The following is a 23919-nucleotide window of genomic DNA, read 5'->3' as shown; positions in this document are numbered from 1 at the left end:
GAACTGCAGCGTCAGTGTTTGTGTGACATGGTTGTTGAGATGAGGAAAATGAAGTGAGAGAGAGAGAGAGAGAGAGTGAGTGAGAGAAAGATTGAGAGTGAGAGAGAGAGTGAGAGAGAGAGAGAGAGCGAGAGAGAGAGAGAGGGGGAGAGAGAGAAAGATTGAGAGAGAGAGAGAGAGAGAGAAGGAGAGAACGAGAGAGAGAGAGAACGAGAACGAGAATGAGAGAGAGAGACAGAGAGAGAGAGAGAGAGAGAGAGAGAGAGAGAGACAGAAAGAGAGAGAGACAGGGAGAGAGAGAGAGAGAGAGTTTTGAGTTTTTATAAAACCTTTATTTTTTACTCAAGTGTTAACATAAATAATGACACACTGCCTTTTCAGAAATGAAACAACAAATGTTATTCCTAAACAAAAATAAATACATAACATATACATTCAACTTATTTCAGCAGCAAAAAATAATTTCCCCTCCTCTACAAAACAAAGTGCTCCTTCGTAAGCCCACTTCTCCTCAAATAATAGGAGATCTTTTACAGCTGAAAAGAACTCAAAATCTACTTTTATTCTTGCTTTCACTAAACCTTTAAAAACACATCTTACATCCTGCCCATATCCCGTTTCTATCTTATGTTTCCTACTCAGAAAAATTGACATCTTAGCTTGTCCCAAAATAAAATGTAACATTTGACATTTTCTTTTCTGTTGTTTACTATATTGAAACCCCAAAATAAAAACAGTGTTATTGAAAAACTCCCCTACTGCTTTAAACAAAGATTCCAGCATTTCCAATAGAGGTTTTATCCTCTCACACTCCATAAAACAGTGAAAAATGGTTTCTCTTATATTACAAAAAGGACATCCATCTCTAACATCTGAGTTAATAACAGATACAAAAGCATTAACTGCAATGATGCCATGCAAAACCCTCCATTGCATATCACCAGTACCCTTTTGTAACGGTGGTTTGTACAGTGCTCTCCATGCTGGCTTTACCTTGTCATCAATGCCCAATTTTACCCTCCATGGAGTATCTTTTCTATTTTTCAATTTATCTTTATTCAACACCTTGACACACCCCCTATACAATTCCTTCCCATTCACCTCATCCAAACCCACCTCCTCCAACCCTCTCAAATCCAGCAATAACGCCTTTCTTTCTGACTCTGGGATATTTGGTGTAATCCCTAGTTTTGGAAATGAGACGTCTTCATCTTGCACCTTCTTCTTGTGGCTACTAAGCATACCCCATTCTTCCGCTGACAGAGCCTTCCTACAGCTCCCCAGCATTTGTCCGACAATCCTTTCCGACCTCATCCCCAAATGTTCTGCCACCCGTCTTCCATCCATTAAGGCGGGCCCAGCCATGGCCATTAACTGTCTTAAGGTGATGATTTTCCCCTTCACCAGAATCTTGGAGAAATGTGGAACAGCTGCAGTTGTACAATCCAGTCTTGCCCCATACACCAGAGGTTCCTCCAACAGCCAATGCACTGACTCCGCTGAAGTTCTTCTGGACACCTTCATTACGCTCCACACTCTGAGAAGGCCTCTGTAAAACGGAGGTACTCCTTCCCTAGAAATCTGGCTACTATCAACCAGAAATAAAGCCTTCTTTAAACCTAATCCTCCAACCCGCTGTAATATAAGACCTGTCACCCCTCTCCACACCACATTTTCCGGTCCATAAAGCAACCTTTGAATAAACTGAAACCGAAAAGCAGCAGCCCTACTAGCAAGATGTACAAGACCTTGTCCCCCCTCCTCTTTTGACAAATACAAAACACTTTGTGGAACCCAGTGATACTTATCCCAAAAGAAATCCACAATAATTGCCTGTATCTTAGCCAGAAGGCCAGATGGTGGTTCTAAAACTGACAACCGATGCCACAGTGCAGAGGCAATCACATTGTTAACTATAATAGTGCGCCCCCTATATGACATACGAGATAGTAACCAACGCCATCTCCTCATCCTCCCTTCCACCATTTCAACCACCCCACTCCAATTTTTTTCCATAGTCCCCTCATCTCCTAGGTACACTCCAAGATACTTAAAACCTCCCTTACACCATTCTAGCCCCCCTGGCAAAACCATGATCCCTCCAGACCATTCTCCAATCTGTAAAGCACAACTCTTTTCCCAATTTACCTTTGCAGAGGATATTCCCCTAAAACGATCAACCATTAGACTCAAACTATCCACCTCCGCTTGATTTTTCACTAGCACAACTACATCATCAGCATAGGCTGAAAGACGAATAGGAGGAATATCCTCTGAAAGGCACACCCCTGCAATGCGACTTCTAATGCTATTTAGTAGTGGCTCTATAGCAATAGCATATAACATCCCAGACATAGAACATCCCTGCCTAATACCTCTACACACTTTAAAAGGAGCACTCAAACCACCGTTAACTTTCAATACACTTTCAATGTCACCATATATCACCTTTATCATGGCAATAAAACCAGAGCTGAACCCAAACGCCTCAAACGTGTGCCATAAATATTGATGTTCAACTCGGTCAAATGCCTTTTCCTGATCAATTGAAATTAGACCAGCATCCAACCCAATAGCCTTAGAGACGTCCAAAAAATCACGAATCAGAGAAATGTTATCCCCTATCTGCCTGCCAGGAACACAGTAGGACTGATCCGTATGTATGATTTGCCCCATCACCTCCTTCAGCCTGTTGGACAAAGCCTTTGACAATATTTTATAATCAGTACACAATAAAGCCACCGGCCTCCAGTTCTTCACCTCCCTCAGGTCACCCTTTTTAGGCAGTAGGGTGAGGACAGCCCTTCTGCAGCTTATTGGTAGTAACCCTCCGGTTAAACTATCATTAGCTACTTCTAACCAATCCTCTCCCAACATAGCCCAAAAAGACTTAAAAAAGTCAACGGGAAGCCCATCAATGCCTGGTGCCCTTCCATTTTCCATGCCATTTAATGCAGTGTATAAATCCTGCAAAGACAATGGTTGCTCAAGCTCAACCTGAGCTTCTGCAGGCACCTTTGGGAGCCCATCAAAGAACTGCTGTGTCACTGTTTTGTCCTCTTTGTACTCACACTTGTAGAGCTCAGCATAGAACTCTACTGCCCTCTTTCTAATTTCACTAGGGCTAGTGAGCTCTTGTCCAACAGCTGATTTGAGACAATGAATAATTTTTCTTTGTCCATTCTTTTTCTCTAAACCAAAGAAAAATTTGGATGAGGCATCCATTTCAGATATGCCCTGAAATTTACTTCTCACCAATGCCCCCTGTGCTCTGATACCCAGCAGATCTGCCAATGCAGCTTTTCTCCTCTTGAGGGCCTGAGTATGGCCTCGATCTCCTGTGGTCTCAACCAACGTCATGAGTTCCACTATTTCAATCTCTAGGGCTTTCATTGATCTGGTGATATCCTTGGTGACATTCTCCGTGTATTGATTACAAAATTGTTGAATCTGGATTTTCCCTATATCCCACCATTGTTGAAGGGATACAAAACTGGCCTTTTGAGACCTCCACCTCTCCCAAAAAAAACTGAAACAATTCCTGAAGTGAGCATCACTCAATAAAGTTATATTAAAATGCCAGTATGCGCTTTTAGGTTTTACATCGTTAATGAACACCACCTCTGTTATTAAACAATGATCAGAAAATCCCACTGGAGTTATCACACTTGATTTACAGACCTGAGATTGATGCTCAAAAACATAAAACCTATCTAACCTGGCCATTGAGATGATGTTCTCTCTCACATGCGCCCAGGTGTACTGCCTTGTTCTTCCATGTTGACTCCGCCTGTCATGTACTGTCATGTTGTGTCTTGTCTCTGTCCTTTCCTTTCACCCTGTCTCCCTCTGCTGGTCGTCTTAGGTTACCTTTTCTCCCCCGCTTTCCCCCAGCTGTTCCTTGTCTCCTCCTAACTACCCATTCACCCCGTTTCCCACCTGTTCCCTTTTTCCCTCTGATTAGGTCCCTATATCTCTCTCTGTTTTTGTTCCTGTCCTTGTCGGATTCTTGTTTGTTGTGTTTCATGCCTGAACCAGACTGTCGTCATGTTTGCTGTAACCTTGTCTTGTCCTGTCGGAATCTGCCGGTCCGTCTGAGCCTACCTATGTTTGGTAATTAAAGAAGCTCTGTTTAAGTTAATTCGCTTTTGGGTCCTCATTCACGCACCGTAACAGAAGAATCCGACCAAGAATGGACCCAGCGACTTCGGATCCTCTCCACTCAGCCGTCGGGATCCAGGGAGCGATGCTAGGCAGACACGAGCAGGAAGTGTCTGCTGCTCGACATGCCGTTGAGACCCTGGCCACCCAAGTCTCCAACCTCACAGAACAGGTTCACCATCTCCGCCTCGATCCACCGGCCACTTCCAGGGCTTTCGAATCTCCGGAGCCCAGAATCAATAACCCGCCGTGTTACTCTGGGGAGCCCACTGAATGCCGCTCGTTCCTCACCCAGTGTGATATTGTGTTTTCTCTCCAGCCCAACACTTACTCCAGGAGCACTGCTCGTGTCGCCTACGTCATATCTCTCCTTATTGGACGGGCTCGTGAGTGGGGCACGGCAATCTGGGAGGCAAGGGCTGAGTGTACTAACCAGTATCAGGACTTTAAGGAGGAGATGATACGGGTTTTTGATCGATCTGTTTTTGGGGAGGAGGCTTCCAGGGCCCTGTCTTCCCTATGTCAAGGCAATCGATCCATAACAGACTACTCTATTGAGTTTCGCACTCTTGCTGTCTCCAGTGGCTGGAACGAGCCGGCCTTGCTCGCTCGTCTTCTGGAGGGTCTCCGCGCAGAGGTAAAGGATGAGATTCTCTCCCGGGAGGTTCCTTCCAGCGTGGATTCCTTGATTGAACTCGCTATTCGCATTGAGCGACGGGTTGATCTTCGTCACCGAGCTCGTGGAAAGGAGCTCGCGCTCTCCGTCGCCCCCCTCTCCGCATCACTACCATCTTCCTCTGCCGGCTCGGGTGCTGAGCCCATGCAGCTGGGAGGTATCCGCATCTCGACTAAGGAGAGGGAACGGAGAATCACCAACCGCCTCTGTCTCTATTGCGGTTCCGCTGGTCATTTTGTCACTTCATGTCCAGTAAAAGGCCAGAGCTCGTCAGTAAGCGGAGGGCTACTGGTGAGCGCTACTACTCCTGTCTCTCCTTCAAGATCCTGCACTACCTTGTCGGTCCATCTACGCTGGACCGGTTCGTCAGCTTCCTGCAGTGCCTTAATAGACTCTGGGGCGGAGGGCTGTTTTATGGACGAGACCTGGGCTCGGGAACATGACATTCCTCTCAGACAGTTAAAGGAGCCCACGGCCTTGTTCGCCCTGGATGGTAGTCCTCTCCCCAGGATTCAGCGTGAGACGCTACCTTTAACCCTCACTGTTTCTGGTAATCATAGCGAAACCATTTCTTTTTTGATTTTTCGTTCACCTTTTACACCTGTTGTTTTGGGCCATCCCTGGCTAGTTTGTCATAATCCTTCCATTAATTGGTCTAGTAATTCTATCCTCTCCTGGAACGTCTCTTGTCATGTGAAATGTTTAATGTCTGCTATCCCTCCTGTTTCCTCTGTCTCTTCTTCACAGGAGGAGCCTGGTGATTTGACAGGGGTGCCGGAGGAATATCACGATCTGCGCACGGTGTTCAGTCGGTCCAGGGCCACCTCTCTTCCTCCACACCGGTCGTATGATTGTAGTATTGATCTCCTTCCGGGAACCACTCCCCCCCGGGGTAGACTATACTCTCTGTCGGCTCCCGAACGTAAGGCTCTCGAGGATTATTTGTCTGTAGCTCTTGACGCCGGTACCATAGTCCCCTCCTCCTCTCCCGCCGGAGCGGGGTTTTTTTTTGTCAAGAAGAAGGACGGGTCTCTGCGCCCCTGCATAGATTATCGAGGGCTGAATGACATAACAGTTAAGAATCGTTATCCGCTTCCTCTTATGTCCTCAGCCTTCGAGATCCTGCAGGGAGCCAGGTTTTTCACTAAGTTGGACCTTCGTAACGCTTACCATCTCGTGCGCATCAGGGAGGGGGACGAGTGGAAGACGGCGTTTAACACTCCGTTAGGGCACTTTGAATACCGGGTTCTTCCTTTCGGCCTCGCTAACGCTCCAGCTGTCTTTCAGGCATTAGTCAATGATGTCCTGAGAGACATGCTGAACATCTTTGTTTTCGTTTACCTTGACGATATCCTGATTTTTTCACCGTCACTCCAGATTCATCTTCAGCACGTTCGACGTGTCCTCCAGCGCCTTTTAGAGAATTGTCTTTTTGTGAAGGCTGAGAAGTGCACTTTTCATGCCTCCTCCGTCACATTTCTCGGTTCTGTTATTTCCGCTGAAGGCATTAAGATGGATCCCGCTAAGGTCCAAGCTGTCATTGATTGGCCCGCCCCTAAGTCACGCGTCGAGCTGCAGCGCTTTCTCGGCTTCGCGAACTTCTATCGTCGTTTCATCCGTAATTTCGGTCAGGTGGCAGCTCCTCTCACAGCCCTTACTTCTGTCAAGACGTGCTTTAAGTGGTCCGTTTCCGCCCAGGGAGCTTTTGATCTCCTCAAGAATCGTTTTACATCCGCTCCTATCCTTGTTACACCTGACGTCTCTAGACAGTTCGTTGTCGAGGTTGACGCGTCAGAGGTGGGCGTGGGAGCCATTCTTTCTCAGCGCTCCCTCTCTGACGACAAGGTCCACCCATGCGCGTATTTTTCTCATCGCCTGTCCCCGTCGGAACGTAACTATGATGTGGGAAACCGCGAACTGCTCGCCATCCGGTTAGCCCTAGGCGAATGGCGACAGTGGTTGGAGGGGGCGACCGTTCCTTTTGTCGTTTGGACTGACCATAGGAACCTTGAGTACATCCGTTCTGCCAAACGACTTAATGCGCGTCAGGCGCGTTGGGCGCTGTTTTTCGCTCGTTTCGAGTTCGTGATTTCTTATCGTCCGGGCTCTAAGAACACCAAGCCTGATGCTTTGTCTCGTCTCTTCAGTTCTTCAGTAGCCTCCACTGACCCCGAGGGGATTCTCCCTGAGGGGCGTGTTGTCGGGTTGACTGTCTGGGGAATTGAGAGGCAGGTAAAACAAGCGCTCACTCACACTCCGTCGCCGCGCGCTTGTCCTAGGAACCTTCTTTTCGTTCCCGTTCCTACTCGTCTGGCCGTTCTTCAGTGGGCTCACTCTGCCAAGTTAGCCGGCCACCCTGGCGTTCGGGGTACGCTTGCTTCCATTCGCCAGCGTTTTTGGTGGCCCACCCGGGAGCATGACACGCGTCGTTTCGTGGCTGCTTGTTCGGTCTGCGCGCAGACTAAGTCCGGTAACTCTCCTCCTGCCGGCCGTCTCAGGCCGCTTCCTATTCCCTCTCGACCGTGGTCTCACATCGCCTTAGATTTTGTCACCGGACTGCCTTCGTCAGCGGGGAAGACTGTTATTCTTACGGTTGTCGATAGGTTCTCTAAGGCGGCTCATTTCATTCCCCTTGCTAAGCTTCCTTCTGCTAAAGAGACGGCACAAATCATCATCGAGAATGTTTTCAGAATTCATGGCCTTCCGTCAGACGTCGTTTCGGACAGAGGTCCGCAATTCACGTCTCAATTTTGGAGGGAGTTTTGCCGTTTGATTGGGGCTTCCGTCAGTCTCTCTTCCGGCTTTCACCCCCAGTCTAACGGTCAAGCAGAACGGGCCAATCAGACTATTGGTCGCATCTTACGCAGTCTTTCTTTTCGTAACCCTGCGTCTTGGTCAGAACAGCTCCCCTGGGCAGAATACGCCCACAACTCGCTTCCTTCGTCTGCGACCGGGCTATCTCCTTTTCAGAGTAGCCTCGGGTACCAGCCTCCGCTGTTCTCATCTCAGTTCGCCGAGTCCAGCGTCCCCTCCGCTCAGGCTTTTGTCCAACGTTGCGAGCGCACCTGGAAGAGGGTCAGGTCTGCACTTTGCCGTTATAGGACGCAGACTGTGAGGGCTGCTAATAAGCGTAGAACTAAGAGTCCTAGATATTGTCGCGGTCAGAGAGTTTGGCTCTCCACTCAGAACCTTCCCCTTAAGACGGCTTCTCGCAAGTTGACCCCGCGGTTCATTGGTCCGTTCCGTATTTCTCGGGTCATTAATCCTGTCGCAGTTCGACTTCTTCTTCCGCGATACCTTCGTCGCGTCCACCCGGTCTTCCATGTCTCCTGCATCAAGCCCGTCCTTCGCGCCCCCGCTCGTCTTCCCCCCCCCCCCCCCCATCCTTGTCGAGGGCGCACCCATCTACAGGGTCCGTAGAATTTTGGACATGCGTCCTCGGGGCCGTGGTCACCAGTACCTCGTAGATTGGGAGGGGTACGGTCCTGAGGAGAGGAGTTGGGTTCCCTCTCGGGACGTGCTGGACCGTGCGCTGATCGAGGATTTCCTCCGTTGCCGCCAGGTTTCCTCCTCGAGTGCGCCAGGAGGCGCTCGGTGAGTGGGGGGGTACTGTCATGTACTGTCATGTTGTGTCTTGTCTCTGTCCTTTCCTTTCACCCTGTCTCCCTCTGCTGGTCGTCTTAGGTTACCTTTTCTCCCCCGCTTTCCCCCAGCTGTTCCTTGTCTCCTCCTAACTACCCATTCACCCCGTTTCCCACCTGTTCCCTTTTTCCCTCTGATTAGGTCCCTATATCTCTCTCTGTTTTTGTTCCTGTCCTTGTCGGATTCTTGTTTGTTGTGTTTCATGCCTGAACCAGACTGTCGTCATGTTTGCTGTAACCTTGTCTTGTCCTGTCGGAATCTGCCGGTCCGTCTGAGCCTACCTATGTTTGGTAATTAAAGAAGCTCTGTTTAAGTTAATTCGCTTTTGGGTCCTCATTCACGCACCGTAACACCGCCAAATATCACACAGTTCATTTGTTACAATAAGGCGTTTTAAAAACGTCCTTGAGGCTATATGAGGTTCTTGGTGATTTCTATCTAAATCACTAACTGTGCAGTTAAAATCCCCAGCAATAAACAAATAATCTTCTTTGTTACATTTCTCAATGGTATTTGATAATGTCTCTAAAAAACATACCCTCTCAACTGTCACCACTGGGGCATATACATTTATCAGACACATATTGATGTTTTCATACCTTGCTCTAACTTTTAATAACCTCCCCTCAACTACCTCTTCAACCTCATATGACAAAGGCAAAAACCCTTTTGAGAACAAGATAACCACACCCCCACTTTTTGAGTTTTTATGACTACACACCACTGTCCCCCCCCACTCCTGTTGCCACATAACTTCATTTTCCAAATTACTATGCGTTTCTTGTAGAAAAATTATGTCACTTCCCTTTCCCCTCATTAACTCATACACCATGGCTCTTTTTTTAACATCTCTTGCCCCATTTACGTTTAAAGAAGAGATCTTAAAACTGCTCATGGATAAGAAAAAAATACAGAGGAAGATACAGCCACCACATCTCTTTACAGAGTTAAAACTGCAACTGAACTCTTTCATTTTCTTTAGAATTTGCATCACTTATTACTCTCGTGACCACTTTCTTGAGTCTAGCAATTTCAGGGCTTTTCAAACCTCCCCCTGTAATTTTTGACATCAGAAACTTTGCTGATTCAATAAACAATTCACGTTCAGGGAAAAAATCAGTTACATTGTAATCCTGCATATATTTCTTCCCTTTTGTCAACTTCAGAAATTGACGTATCTTCTCGATCCCATACCTCCCTTCCACCCCATCTATCTCACTATATTGTTGTGATGCGTCAGATGACTCACTCTCGCTATCCTCCCCAGAAGAAAACCCCATCTCTACAACCTGTTCATCTTCACCTGATTTATCCATCTCTACCTTTCTCTTAGAATTAGACCCTTCACCACCCCTTAAATTCTTCCTTTTACTCCTCGGTATTTTGAAAACATCCGCTTCCTTTTCCGTTATTTCAATCTCCTCTTGACCTCCAATTTCATTTTCCAGCACCACCTCAGCGACGGCAGTCGCAATCTCACCTACTGTTTCCCCTCCCTCTTTGTTCTGATCTACCACAATTGCCCCCGTATCCACAATGCCTTCCTCTCCTACTTTTCCAACCACATCTGCCCACCTTCTCTCTTCCCCTACACCTGTAGTATTTTCATCCCTTCGCTGTGGTACGTTAGTTGCACCCGCACTAAAGCTACTACCAGGCTCAGCGCGTTCATTCTCGGGACAATTACGCACCAAATGCCCCTCTCTTCCACATCCAAAACATTTCATTGATTCAGTAGATGCATAGAAGACATAATCAAATCCATCAATCTTAAAACTAAACGCTAAATTCAGTTCATCTCCTTCCTTCTTTAAAATCATATGCACTTGTCTCCTATGAGACACGACATGTTTCAACAACGGAGATTTGCATCCAAAAAGAACCTTCTTTATTGTAGATACGATTTGACCATGGCGAGATAACTCTCGCTCTAACACTTCATCTCTAACAAATGGTGGCACGTTAGAAAGCATAACTTTCTTCGCAGGATTCATAAGCGGAAATACCGGCGTCTGTGTCTCCCGCAACACAACACCCCTCTCAACTATCTTATTCACCTTTTCAATTGAATCTAAGAATATCACTACAGCGCTATTCATCCTTGAGGCTGATTTGATGCTATCATACCCAATGATAGCACCCACAGCCAAGCTACATTCTTCCACTGAACACCCAGCCGCAGCAGGAATTTTTACTCCATGCCTCCGACTAAGTTTTTCAAACTCTACATTTCCGCGAGTGGCCATTGCAACCAGCCCCACCCGCTGGTTGTGCCCTCGCGAAAAAACAACCTCAAAGATCCCACCACCCCTATACGTGCTCAAAGATCCCACCACCCCTATACGTGCTTAGTGATAGTTAAACAATATATCCGTAAAACAACTAAACTAATCAATATATATATATATATATGTACATACCAAAACCCAATAGAGTGAAAAGAAATTCCATTCGCTCTCACAAACACTCTGCTTGACGACTCACTCCCAGCATGCACTCCGACGAGAGAGAGAGAGAGAGAGAGAGTGTAACACTGAACTAGAAGCAAGCTAGTGATGTAGTACTATAGAGGTCACTGACAGTGTGGATTGTGGAATCTACACTAGATAGATGTGATTCAGTGCAGTGCAACCAGGCCAGTGCAGTCAGTTAGTGGGTGACTTATGACAGGGGAGATACAGGAACAGTCATGTGAACATGATAACTCTGAATACTTCCTGCCTAGCCTCTCCAACACTGAGGTCACCATCTTAAAGAAATCAGATATTCTCTGGTCGTGTGAGAGAATTCCAGATATGATCTACAGACATAGATTGTAACACACATACAGTATTTCTAAATATGAACGTGGTCTAGTATGATGGAGCTCCTTTCTCCTATCATGAATGACCTTATTTTGATCTCTGTCAGGATGGAAGAGGGTCAGGAAAAAAGTTCATACATTATGCAGGAAATAAAGAGGAGCGCTAGGGAGGATCTTGGTCTAGTCTCTTGGGTTGCATTTCAATAGTTTTAAGTGGATTCCTCTTCTTGTCTTGTTTTCTGTATCTACACTGGTTGAAAGAAATGTCCCCATTTGGCAACCACCTATTGTCTTCACCAACCTGTATTTTCAGATCAGTGCAGTTGAGAGAGAAAAAACTAAAGAGAGAAGATAACTTTAGACAATTGCGATGCAGCCTGTGCATTAGTGCTTACTCACTCTGTCCCGCCTTGCCCCCTGAGAAAGGAGTCATCGCTCTGTCTGTCACTGTTCAGCCCTGAAACACACACACACACACACACACACACACACACACACACACACACACACACACACTGTGTTCTCCCCAGGGTTCACTGTCCTCCTTCCGCTCATTCCCTTCCTCTCTCCTTTCTTAAAGTAGCTTCTCCACCCCTTTCTCTCTCTCCTTTCTTAAAGTAGCTTCTCCACCCCTTTCCCTCTCTCCTTTCTTAAAGTAGCTTCTCCACCCCTTTCCCTCTCTCCTTTCTTAAAGTAGCTTCTCCACCCCTTTCTCTCTCTCTCTCTCTCTCTCTCTCTCTCTCTCTCTCTCTCTCTCTTTCTCTCTCTCTCTCTCTTCCTCTCGTTATCAGTCTATTCCCACCTCTTTTCCCCATTCTTCTTCTATACCTTCCCCATTCCTTATCCATCTTTTTCTGTTTCATTTTCTTGTACTCTCTCTCTCTTTCTATGGTTTTATAACTTTTAGGTTATGTCACACTCAGTTTTTTTCCGGGTTGTTCTTCCTGGTCACCTCAGGGTCTCTGCTGTCCGGATCTCAGTAGCATCCAGCATGCCTATCTTCTGACAGACACCCTACTCTCATCTGTGGCCAAAAAACACTAAAATAGACCTTCATAGAGTCTTTCCCTTGCTTTCAACTCCCCGGAAGTCTCCTAGTGACACAGTTCCCTGAAAGACTCATGAGATATTCTCATGGGACGGTCATTGGTCATGCTGACCTCCAGATCATGTGATGTCCACATTATATCATGTCTGTTAGGTACACTCTTATGAAAAAAGGTGCTATCTAGAACCTAAAATGGTTATTCAGCTGTCCCCATAGGATAACCGTTTGAAGAATCATTTTTGGTTCCAGGTAGAACCCTTTTGGGTTCCATGTAGGACCCTTTCCAAAGAGGGTTCTATGTGGAACAAAAATGGGTTCTCCCTGGAACAAAAAGGGTTCTCCTATTGAGAGAGCTTAAGAGCCCTTTTAGAACCCTTTTTTTCTAAGAGTGTGGTGTGAGCATTAGCTGGTGGAGTGGTGAATCCCATCTCTCTCTCTCTTTCTCTCTTGCTCTCTCTCTCTCGCCCCCAACTTCTCGCTCTCCATCTTTCTCTCTCTTTCTCCCTCGCCCCCACCCCCTCTCTCTCTCTGTTCCCAGCAGTGGGTGAACCCCAGCCAGGCTTTTATCAGAGGATTCCAGCTCCAGTAGAGCTCAGAGCTCTGTCCGGCTAGCGTTGTGCTTTCCCAGGAGAGGAGACTACAGGAAGTCGTAGGATGATAAAACTGGGCCATTAGAGGGCCAGCTCAGGCCCCCGGGGTTCATTAAACCCAGCCCCTAATCTCACATAACACAGGCTGAGGAATCCTGAATGTGCCTCTAATTCACATATCATAAGGAACTCTGAACACGCCTTAATCAAATATAAACTCCCTGTACATAATAAAACTCAACGTATACTCTGTCTGTAGTACTTGAAGGCTTTAGAAGGTTTAGTTATGGATGCATTCTTGTGAACTACAGATATGAGACTTTGAAGAGCCCAACTGCTGGATGTTAAACCTTTTTCTTTTTTTGTGGAATACAAAATAATGTTGCATGAGATTCATACTAAAACAACACCACCAAGCCTTCAAAGCAAACAGTGGCTGAGACTGGTACACAGACATTATCATAGTTACTTGTTTTTCCTCCCCTCAGAAACAGCCAGGCGAGTTGGTCCTATTATCTTGTTGTCATCCTCGTTTCATTCAGCCTCACTAGGACAGAGGTCTTCCAGTTGAGAAAACAAGGACGTGAATCTGAGGCAAAGATTACATCACAGCAACCATATTATAATGTATTACACAGCTGCATCAGAGGTGATGTCACACTCCCGGAACACCACAGGGACATATTCATTAGGGAGCAACGGTACAGAACATTTGAATAGATACAGTATATCTAGCTGTAATAGAAGTGACTCTCAATGGGAAGTCCAGAGGTTCCAGGAGTGATGACAGCTGATAGAAAGAGCAGCTGGTAGTGACAGCTCCCTCAGACCACAGCACACTGCACCACTCAACAACAACACACTGACTGACAACACAGCAAAACACACAGGGAGGGAGGCAGGGAGGCTGGGAGGGAGGGAGGCAGGGAGGCTGGGAGGGAGGGAGGCAGGGAGGGAGGGAGGGAGGGAGGGAAGCAGGGAAGCAGGGGGGAGGGATGCTGGGAGGGATGGAGGTCTCAAATAGTAGGAAGAAATAAAGAACTCCCTTGGAGCGAAAGTCATTGACTCAGTGGGACTAGAGCTGTCGCTACTGTCTCTATTACACTCACTACATAGTAGGTAGGCTACATTCACACACACACACACACACTCACACAAACATCAATATTGTTTCAAGTGTTCTGAAGTAGTACGTATAGAGATATTGCTGGTTTGAATCAACCACACATATCTATGACAGTAGCTTACAGCCAGTAGAGGGGCTCATGCCACCCTCTAGTCTGTTTATGTGTTCATGACTACTGTTGATGATGCACACACACACACACGCACACACGCACACTCACACGCACACACACACACACACACACACACACAACACACACACACACACACACACACACACACACACACACACACACACACACACACACACACACACACACACACACACACACACACACACACACACACACACACACACACACACACACACACACACATACACACACACACACACAGTCCTGTCCCATCCCTGTTGTGCTGATCTCTAACTGACGAGGCTCTGACATTCCTTCCACAGGCCAGGGAGAGGGCTGACAAATGAGCCCATGTTCCCCTGGTGTTGCCTGGGCCTCCTTATCCTCCTTATCCCCGTTATCCTCCATGCCAACAGATTAGCCCAGAGCTCAGGGCTGCCTGGGAGAATGCCAGTCACCACTCTTATCTCAACTGCACTCAATTAGCCCTCGGCACAGAGAACATTTGAAGCCTCTCACCAGGGGACAGACCAGGGGTCACCAAGGGCCACGGTGAGGGGGTGGGGGGAGTGGGCAGAGCTAGGGGGGTTGTAATGGCCCTTTAACCCCTCCAAATACAGAGATAAGGGATGAGAATGAGTGTGTGTGTGTGTGTGTGTGTGTGTGTGTGTGTGTGTGTGTGTGTGTGTGTGTGTGTGTGTGTGTGTGTGTGTGTGTGTGTGTGTGTGTGTGTAATGATTCCCTGCGTCATGTGATAGTGCCTAGGAAATGTGGAGAGAAGATATTTCAGAGAGATTTCTTAGATATTTCCCCCCTCTCCCTCCCAGCTTGCCCCTATGCTCCTGAGCCCTAAACAGGCCGCTTCCTTCCACCCACTGTCCCAGCACAACCTATTCCCACAACAACACCCACAAACACTAGAACTTTCTGCTCAGACAGTTTACGAGCAGCCCAGCTCAAGTAAATCCAGAGAGTCCATGTAAGGCCTAACAGTAATGGTGTGGGGGGGGGCACAGGGCTAAGCGTGGGCACAGGGCTAAGCGATGCTAGTCCCTTGACCAACTCCTCGAAAAGAGATTCAACACAGTCAGAAACAGACCCTGTACTATACTAGCTAGTCTTCGGTGTTGGGTAACTCTCACACAGTGTTACTGGAAGACATACATAAAAAAACATAAAACTAAGTATAACCCCATGGACAAAATAAATAGGAGCTAACTTCTGTCTAGTCAGACATTTTCTTGTACAGCTCAGAGGCCTCTGGAGAGGTAGAGCATTCATTTAATGAATTTCTCTTTCCTTTAGGCCAGTCTAAGGTTATCTGCACCCACAATATGTGCAATATTCACCTTCTGCGAGTTGAAGTCATTACCAGGACAAATTCCAACACATCTACTTGCAGTAGGGACATAAAAGGGATACAGTCAAAGAACGAAGCTTTTATTGCAGTGAGAGCAGGGTGGGGAGAGTTAATTTAGTGTGCCCAGAGCATAGTGGCTCTGTCTGACTGGGTAGAGTAGGGTAGAGTACAAGGTGTTTGGACTGAAGACCTGTCGTGTCCTCTGTCTAATGCACTCCTCCAGGGAAGCACTGGCTTCTATTCTGGGGAACAGCATGTATCAGCATGTTGATGGGAGACAGCAGGAGAGAGAGGGAGGGGGAGAGAGAGGGAGGGAGGGCGTGGGAGGGAGGGGGTGAAGAAGGGGGAGAGAGGGGGGGTGGAGGGAGGAGACGGGGAAGAGAGATAAAGAGAGGAGAGCAAAGAGAGGAGTACGAGGGAAGAAGGCAGATATGACAAATAGAGAAAGCAGTAAGACAGAGAGAGAAGAGAGAGAACTTACCCTCTGGCAGGTCTCAGTGTGTCTGGCGGATGTTCCCCTCCTTGTAAGGCAGTGGTGATGCTCTGATGTTCAGCTCTGTAGCTGTGCAGCTGTGAAGAGCTGTGAAGGGCTGTGAAAAGATAGCTCACACACACCAACATCTACACTGCTCTTAATCCCCCCCTACTACCCTCCAATCCATCACTTCGGATTCTCTGCAACCCAGCCTCCACCCCATCACGGCATCTTCTCTCCTCCACCCCTCTAACCCACTACTGCTCATCCATCTCTCCATCCCTCCATCATTCAGACACACCTCTGAGGAGGGTGAGGAGGTTCTATTATGCCACTCCATCACTTTATCGTCCAGAGATATGGCCTTATCATTCTGTCAACACCTCCATGTTGGTATCAACCATCCCTCTCCCATCTATCCACCTGTCATAGATCAGCCGCACTGTGAAATCACTTGGAGTCAAAGAGTAAGTCTAAATTTGTTCATTTTTTATTCAGCCTTTATTTAGCTAGGCAATTCAGTTAAAAACAAAATATTTTTACAATGACGGCCTACCCCGACCAAACCCGGACGACTCTGGGTCAATTGTGCTCTGACCTATAGGACTCCCAACTCCCAATGTGATACAGCCTGGATTCAAACCAAGGACTGTAGTGAGTGAGATGCAGTGCCTTAGACCGCTGCGCCACTCAGGCGCAAATTAACACCCTAATCTTATGAGGTGGCTCTAGTCAGAGGTAACGACTGTTGGGATGGAATAGAGTGAGATTAGAGATACAGCAGGAGTGACACCCACTGATTAGAGAGGAGAGGAGAGGAGAGGAGAGGAGAGGAGAGGAGAGGAGAGGAGAGGAGAGGAGAGGAGAGGAGAGGAGAGGAGAGGAGAGGAGAGGGACTGAGACCAGGTGCTAGTGACCTGCTGTGTTTCATCCTCAATCAGCCTGACACTCTGACTGAACAAGAGAGCTGATGACAGAAGCCGAGGACTGCCTCTTGAACATGTCTTCAAGTAGGAGCACTGTCACAGTGAGAAAGTGTAATACTAGAACACCCCAAATCATCTAACATGGTATTGTCCTGCAAATTATTAAGCATTTTACATTTTTGGTAAGGTGGCCCTTTGAGGATGTTTACGGTCTTCTCATTCAGGTGAGATGCTTCATAACATGCTATTACTAAAGCTAACATACACAGACATGTGAGTTCATGCGGGTTTTGCCCCGTGTTTGAGGTGCTTCACTTTTTTATTTGAGTCAAGGTAACTTGCTATTGGCCAATTTATTATTTTGCAACAAGTTAATGGTCAAAATATGTTCCATTCTTTTTTAAATGATTAAACCTAGATTTTGTAAATAATGTCTGGACCCAGTCCTGATGGTCACCTGGACTCTAAAGAAACAACACTTATTTCTCCAGAGGTTAGAACAGGTGGAGAGGATTTGGAACGTTCCTCTTAGCAAGGCTGAGTGCTTCAGTGTGTTAATGCAGCCATGTTTAAACAACTTTACAAAAACACACACTTCAGTCTCAGCTCTCTCTGAGACATTACAGGGAAATGTTTCTCTTCTTCCCTTCAAAGGTTCTCTGAGCAGAAAGGTTTCATTAAAAACACATTTCCCACTGGACAGCACTCGCTGTATATACCAGACTTACACCAATCTATTTTCAGACAGACTTTTATCTCTGGGGAAAATGAATGAAAGAAGAATTAGAGGTGGTGGTGTCAGACAATACCTTTGTCATGATACTGTATTACTACAATATTATGTTGGTGTGTATATGTGTGCGTGTGTGCGTGTATGCTTTCACTCATGCCCGTATGTGTGTGTAAGTGTGTGTGTGTGTGTGTGCTTGCGGTCATGTGTGCTTTCACTCATGCCTGTGTGTGTGTGTGTGTGTGTGTGTGTGTGTGTGTGTGTGTGTGTGTGTGTGTGTGTGTGTGTGTGTGTGTGTGTAAAACATAGTTATTGTGGCAGTAGCCTCAGCCCTCTTAGCTTCATGTGTGTTCCACGTGTTCCAGCCACATTCTTACAAATATTTATGCCTGGTGTGAAACGCGCTTGATCTCTCTCCTCTATTTACTCTCCTCCTCCTTTACTCTCCCACTCTCACACTGACCTTTATTCATCCTGACTTAGACTGACAGGAGGAGGGGGAGAGAGAGAGAGAGAGAGAGAGAGAGAACGAGTGAGAGAGAGAGAGAGAGAGAGAGAGAGAGAGAGAGAGAGGAGAAAGAAAGGGAGAGAGTGAGGAGAGAAAGGGAGAGTGAGGGAGAGCAAGTAAGAGAAAAAGCAAATGAGAGGGGAGAGAGTGATGAGGAAAGTAGAGAGAGAAAGACAAAGAGAAAGCACAGTGATGGAGTGAGAGCCAGAAGAAGGAGGGGGAGGAGTGCTCACTTTGATGGATGACTTGTCATCTCGGAGAAATCAAAAGCCCAATCGAGTGAGCCCTCTTTTAGAGAAAGCCACACAGTGCGGCAGCCCCGCAATGAGGCCCATTGGGCTAATTGTAGAGTAATTGAACATGTGTTGACGTCGGACTGAGTGTTAGGTATGGAGGGAGCCGAGAGGGTGCCGGTGTAATGATCTCCACTTGATTTCTAAATTGTACACTGTCAGACGATACACTGATGCCCTGCTTCACTGCACCATGCAGGCCGATACACCAATGCCCTGCTTCAATGCACCATGCAGGCCGATACACTGATGCCCTGCTTCAATGCACCATGCAGGCCTCTGGAGTTGGAGGAAACATAGTGATTTAGTTACAAGACAGACACTGGTGGATTCTGATCAACGAGGCCCCATCAATGAGTGATTGTGTTTGTGTTTTCTAAACCCCATCAGTTGTGTCAGTGTGTGGCCCCTGTGTAACACTCCGGAGAGGTCCTGTTATTGGGGCTGGGGCTGGGTTTGACCCTCTTTAATCCCACTTCATCTAGTTAGTGCTCAAGGCATAAGGGTGTCTTTTGGTCATGAGTCATCTGAGGGTTGGGAAAGTGTATTCTCATAAACATAGAAATCATGTAATATATATCTAGAATGTAGAGGAAGCCAGGTAACAGTATTGAAATGCAGCCCTATGTGAGCACAGAGGACCTGGCGTATGATATTCCGTTCTGGGCAGTCACTCTACTTGTCTGTACCATATCAGGCTAGAGGGGGGTGTTGGGGAGGGGAGAGGGGAGAGGGGTGATAATCCCCAGTATGTTTACATGAGGACAGCTCCATGTGGAGAGACAGAGGACCTCCAGGTCAGGCCCCCCACAGTGGGAAAGAGAGACCCCAGCTCTGTGAGCTCTGGCCTGGGGAGAGGTTAATGGTGTTCCCTATGGCTCCACCACTGTATGACTGTAAGCTCCCTCACTGCAGTGATACTGTGACTTCTGAAGGGTTACTGCACTACTGTAAGGTCCTTCTCTCTGGGGGATGATGTAGCTTATCTACTGCACTGCTGTAGATGATGATAGGGTTTATCTCTCTATTGTAAAGAAATATGCTACTGCATTCCATCAGATTAAAACACTATTCTCCTCCCCCTATCCAGTCTGCAGCCTCTGCATGTGTTCTGGGCCTCTCACAGTAATCCAGATGAAGCAGCTGAATTCCTCTCCTATGTGTTGGCTGGCTATGGATCAGGCCTTATGATCATTAGTGAGCCTGGCATGAGAAACCCAGGGATCTCTGCTAACACTCTGCCATTATTCACCAAGAAAGAACACAGCTATTCTCTGATTTTAATCGCTGCCATTTTATTCTGTTTTAAATGGCAGCTGTCAAAATATCAGGCCGTTGTGAGGGGTGCAGAGCACGCTCCAAACCTCTGCCCATAAACGGTGGGCTGACCACGGTATGTTGTAGACCAACATCCTCCAACATCCTCCTCCATCAGCCCGACCTTGCTGGAGGGCTATGGGAGACACGCACTGCACACAATGAATCTACGTCAATGAGATGTTTGTACCCCTATACTCACTCCGCTACCCCTTCTCTGTAGTGTCTTTGTGAACAGCTAACCTTCAACCCACCTCCAACAACCACCAGATGGAGGTGCTCATGTCAGAGACGAAAGAGAGAGAGGGAGTCGGAGTGAGAGAATAGGAGGGTCAGAAAGAGAGAGAGGGAGTCGGAGTGAGAGAATAGGAGGGTCAGAAAGAGATAGAGGGAGTCGGAGTGAGAGAATAGGAGGGTCAGAAAGAGAGAGAGGGAGTCGGAGTGAGAGAATAGGAGGGTCAGAAAGAGGAGATGGAGAGAGAGAGAGCGAAGGAAAGCGGGTGAGATAGAGAGAGAAGCTGTTCTCTCTTTGTGCCAGCACATGACATCACAGCACTCCCAGCTTCCATTAGAGCCTAATAAATGAAGGCCTAACGAGGCAGAGTGGGTGGGAAACGAGAGAGGGGGAGGAGTGGGGTGGAACCCTGCCACCCCACGCCTCTGTCAACCTCATCAGGAACACTCAAAGGAGGGGGAAGGAGCATGGAAGGGGGGGAGAGGGGCAATAAAAGGGTGGGGCGAGGTGAAAAACCTCTCGACCCATTAGAGAAATCAGGCCGGGACTCTAAAAACACCCGGGGAGCAGAGGGGCTGAGTCGCGCTGGTGTAAACAGTGGGTGGGTGGCTGCCCTCGAGCGCTCTGACGGCCAGCGGCGGCCATGATGGATCTGTGGAGTTATCTCATTTTCCACTGTTTTAATTAGAGGCCAGGCTGAGCCCCGGCAGCTGGCTCCGCTGTGCCGACTCCTGCTGCCTGACAGAGAAAAATGTCCGCCGACTACGCTGCCAAGCTCAGGCTGAGGTTCGGCCCGTACAGAGAAAAAAACACAACTTATGGGATGCAGAACCTGAGGTTTCCGGGCAGGGGGCACATGTTCTTTGTTTCTCTTTCTATTTCTTTCTTTTCTTTGATTTCTGTTGTTTTGTTCATCTCTTTCACAATGTGTTTTGCTTTTCAGAATATTGTTTAAATGAGAAAACCCTGTGATCATAATTAGGCTAGTGAGGTAGCAATTACCTGTAGCTATACGGCTAAATAAAGCTACACCACTTTGGAGACAATGACAGGATGATTAAAGGTATCAGGTGTCTGACCACACTATGTCCTCACGGTCATATGCATAAAGATACCCTATCATTAGATGGCACACGCAGGTGGTTAGATGGTGGAGCACAATGCCAACCCGCTGTCATGTTTATAAAGCCATAGAGATGGGAGTAAATGAGGTTCTGAGACAAGGGGTTAAATGCCTTACACAGTGGACAGGTCAGAGAATGGGTACTCCCCTCATCGGAAGGATAGTGTAGAAACAGGCACTTCTCTCACCCATCAAATAAAATGTATTTATGCCAGAGAAATAAATACATCTCAAAAATGTTAACTTGATCCTGTGGCTTGTTAACACAGGTATAAACAGATCATTAGTTTGGTACCATTTAAACTTCAATACCAATGTTATTTATGAAACTAATGACCACACTCATTAATTTACTTATTTTCTAATGTTTTCGTGATTAATGCTGATTGTTTTAATTAATTACAGTAAAGGAAACCCATATGAGGAAACTCCATTATCATAATCATTAATTATAATTTTGTAATATTCATTATCACAGTAATAAATACAAAGCATTTCACCAGAGTTTTTGCAAAAGGGGATGACCTGAAAATCACAAGTACATTTTCAGAAGTATCACATCAAGTCCATGCCTGGAGCCATTAAGCTTGATAAATACGTCTGCGTTACCCAAACAGAACTGAGGCAGCACTCCTTATGATGATGAACTTAACTTGTCTGGGTAAAAAAAAGACTCGGAGGCAGCAAACCTGAACTTTGTTGTAAATATGTGTAGTGTCCATGCAATTAATTTGAGCTGCGACGTTGCCAATAAATTCAGCCCTTTGGATCAGGGGTAGAGAGGATAGTGGGTGTGGGAGGATAAATGGCTTTAGAGAGCAGTTGGCTCTCCCGATAAAACCTGTTGACATCTATTCATGATCTATTCATGGTCTATTCATGATCTGTTATTCCGAGGTGATGGGATGACCAGAAAACGGGATAGCAAGCAATTTTTGAAATGTTGCATTTCTCACTCGCTGAAAAAGGGAGAGAATAAAGGGATGGGCAAGGAAGAGTGTAGAAGTTTTACAGAACACTAGAGAGACGGAGGAAAATAAAATCCTTCCGTCGTTGTTTACACTGGACTCGCCAAATTATGGAGTGTGTGTGTGTGTTCCATTGGCTTCCACAGGAGCTACATGAGGGTCAACACTGACTTAGGCTTCTGGGTGATATCTGCAGTGTACCACAGTCAGAAAATCACTGAAAATGATATTGTTCATCAAAGTATTGATTGCAACGAAATAATTGTGATAATTCTGAATTTGAACATGGCAAATGTTTACTTTCTTTGGTAAGCAAAATACAGAGAAAAGGGAACATGCTTTTCAGGCATGGATTGGGTAAATCTAGTATACTTCACATTCACTTTAGAAATGAAATGGAACGTAGAATTACGTAATTTGACAGTAACCATAATGAAGATGATAGCTAAGACCAAACAAAAGATGTGAGCCATAATTGAGATTATTCTGTAAATGACTAGATCAGTACATCTGAATGGTCATTCATGCAGCACCAACAGCTGCTCTAGACCGGCGACATATACATCCAAACAGCAGAGAGATCCATCATCATTAACATGTGGGGACAGCTGGACACTTACTTCAGGCAGAGTACTAACTCAAATCAAACATGTTTATCAAGGAAGAGACACAAGCACAAATTGCATACTAAAGAAGTCATGGGCTTCACTAAAACCGCTTATTTAAAACCATGATGCATACATGTGCACACACACTCACACACACACCCTGGGGACAGGTGCTTTATGACCTTAGGGAGGTTATTAATGTGTGTATCGATGTAGTGATATGTACGATCCATGTAGTGGACTTCCTGCTCTCCCAGTCAGTCCAGGAACCTGCCTCAACACAACAATACAATTACTGGACTGTAACCTTTACACAAACCCAACCTTACACTTTACTCCCACACCTTATCACTGGTCAACCATGCCCAAACACTAAGCACTCCCGCCCCCTCCCTACAGTACCTCCCTCTCTCCCCTTTCCATATTTTCCTCCCTCTCTCCCTTCAGAATGAATTACTTTTATCTCTCTCCAAGGGAGACCTTGTACACTACATCTTTCCCCCTAAACCTCAACCAGTATAGAACTATGGCACTGCTTAACCAGTATAGAACTATGGCACTGCTTAACCAGTATAGAACCGTGGCACAAGCCACATTGTGGAGTATCCCACATACATGTGAACTTGGGGATACCAAGGAAAATCACATTCCCAGGGCCTTTTAAACACTGGAATAATTTGCACATACTAAAACAGCTACTGTGTGAGTCAATGACACACACACACACACACACACACACACACACACACACGTTCAGTACAGAACATCCAGTAAAGTGGAGCAGTCTAAGAGAGTACATCTTGGTCTGCACCACTGAATTCCAAACAGCCCAGTGTTATGACAGAGGTTTACTGATGAATGCGCTTAAACTGGGAGGAGCACACACACACACACACAGACACACACAGACACACACACACACACACACAGACACACACGAGCACATTCACTCACAGAAACATATGCATGAACACACACACATGTGCGGACACGGACACACACATACAGACACAGACACACACACACACACACACACAGACACACACACACAGACACACACACACACACACACACACACACAGACACACACGAGCACATTCACTCACAGAAACATATGCATGCACACACAAATGTGCAGACACGGACACACACATACAGACACACACACACACAGACACACACAGACACACACACACA

The sequence above is a fragment of the Oncorhynchus mykiss genome, chromosome 6 (genome assembly GCF_057628025.1).
Source record: "Oncorhynchus mykiss isolate SJ-2025 chromosome 6, ASM5762802v1, whole genome shotgun sequence".
Classification (NCBI taxonomy): domain Eukaryota; kingdom Metazoa; phylum Chordata; class Actinopteri; order Salmoniformes; family Salmonidae; genus Oncorhynchus; species Oncorhynchus mykiss.
Note: the sequence above shows the minus strand (reverse complement) of the source record.